This window comes from Mustela erminea, chromosome 6, assembly GCF_009829155.1.
Source record: "Mustela erminea isolate mMusErm1 chromosome 6, mMusErm1.Pri, whole genome shotgun sequence".
NCBI lineage: Eukaryota > Metazoa > Chordata > Mammalia > Carnivora > Mustelidae > Mustela > Mustela erminea.
The window spans coordinates 12,877,217-12,879,107 of NC_045619.1; the positions used below are offsets into that span (position 1 = coordinate 12,877,217).

Consider the following 1,891-nt stretch of genomic DNA (forward strand, 5'->3'; position numbering starts at 1 on the left):
AAAGGAAGGCTTGAGCCCAGGTAAACAAACATACTTCATGAATGCTGACAATAATAGTATCAGAAAAAGAATTCAAAACAAAAAGTGTTTCAAAAAGGACATTTTAAATTAATAAAATATTAATTCCAGAGTGAGGAGAAAAGAATCACACATTTTTTTTTTTTTCTGCCTGACGACATCAGATACCACTTTTTATTGTACTACAAAGACATCTGAAAAAAACATACAATTTGAAACGCTTTATTTTTGTGTGTGTCCTTGTTATTAACAAGGATATTTAATAAAGTTAGTATTCCAGTGAAAGGAAGTTTTCATGAAAGCCTTCGGGATCAGTTGTATGTCATATAGCGGGGAGTAGCACTGAATTTGGCGTAAGACTTAATGACCTTATTTACAGCCTCCAAGAAATCCTTCTCGGTGGCAATTTTTCGCCGTGCTCTGATGGCAAACATGCCAGCTTCTGTGCAGACACTTCTAATCTCCGCACCAGTGCTATTTGGACACAGTCGCGCTAACAATTCAAATCTGATATCTCTTTCGACACTCATTGAACGAGCATGAATCTTAAAAATGTGAGTCCGACCCTCTAGATCAGGTAAGCTGAATTCAATCTTTCTGTCCAGTCTCCCTGGCCTCATGAGTGCTGGATCCAGGGTGTCTGGTCTGTTAGTGGCCATCAGCACTTTAATGTTACCTCGAGGATCAAAACCGTCCAGCTGATTGATCAGTTCCAGCATTGTTCTCTGCACTTCGTTGTCTCCTCCAGCACCATCATCAAAACGAGCCCCTCCAATAGCATCAATTTCATCAAAGAAGATGAGGCAGGCTTTTTTCGTTCTGGCCATTTCAAAGAGCTCACGAACCATTCGAGCCCCCTCACCGACGTACTTCTGTACAAGTTCAGATCCAATAACTCGAATGAAGCAAGCATCAGTCCTGTTAGCAACTGCCCGAGCACAGAGGGTCTTGCCTGTACCAGGTGGACCAAAGAGCAGCACACCCTTGGGAGGCTCAATGCCAAGGTTAACAAATCTTTCTGGATGAAGTAACGGGGTTTCAACTACTTCTCGAAGTTTCTCAATCTGTTCCTTACAGCCACCCACATCACTGTAAATGACATCAGGTTTTTCTTCCACCTGCATCATGGTGACTGTTGGGTCAATCTTGGGAGGCAGCGGAATGTGAATCTGATACTTATTTCTGTCCACCCCAACTTTCATCCCTTCTTCAATGTCGGTAGGTGCTACCTGATCACTGAGGTCCACCACAAACTTGGCAAACTGCTTCACATTGATAATGTACTTTGGGTCCTCCGAGTCAGCATTGATTATCTTCGTACACCTTGCAACCTGCAAAGGCTGTTCACTCTGCAGTGTTTGCTTATCTGCAGCCAAATCCCAGAGTGCTGGTGGGGCCAGGCCAGTATCAGACTCTTTAATACCAGTGAGCTCATTAATTTTCTTGAGAAGCTGTTGAATGTCATCTTCAACCTGCTTTATCTGCCTAGAGTAAGTGCTTTGACCGTAAGTTTTCAGCAAGGCAATATCCCCTCATCCAGAGCTCGGATAGGCTTGTCATCCTTCTCCTCCTCTTTGGTTTTCCGCTGATCGGCACCGAGGTAATCCGGCATTTTCGTTGTTCCGAGGGCCTCAACTGCTCAGCGATTACACAGCACCTTCCAGAATCACACATTTTAAGGTTGGAAAATATAAGGTAAAAATATGAAGAAACTTTTATATATTAGATGAGAAACTTACAAATACACAATTCTTGGGAAAGCCTTCAATGTCCCTCTGTCAGCCTTCAACAGAATAGGAAGTGAAAGGAAGAAAATGATGTAGAAGATTTAATAATTTACACAGTGTGAAAAAATTAATAAAATATATATGTA

At 42.0% G+C, this 1,891-nt stretch overlaps 1 pseudogene; it reads right to left on the reverse strand.

Annotated features, from left to right (window-relative positions):
- Positions 1-224: 224 nt before the first annotated feature.
- On the reverse strand, positions 225-1,677 carry LOC116592859 (annotated as a pseudogene).
- Positions 1,678-1,891: the final 214 nt, after the last annotated feature.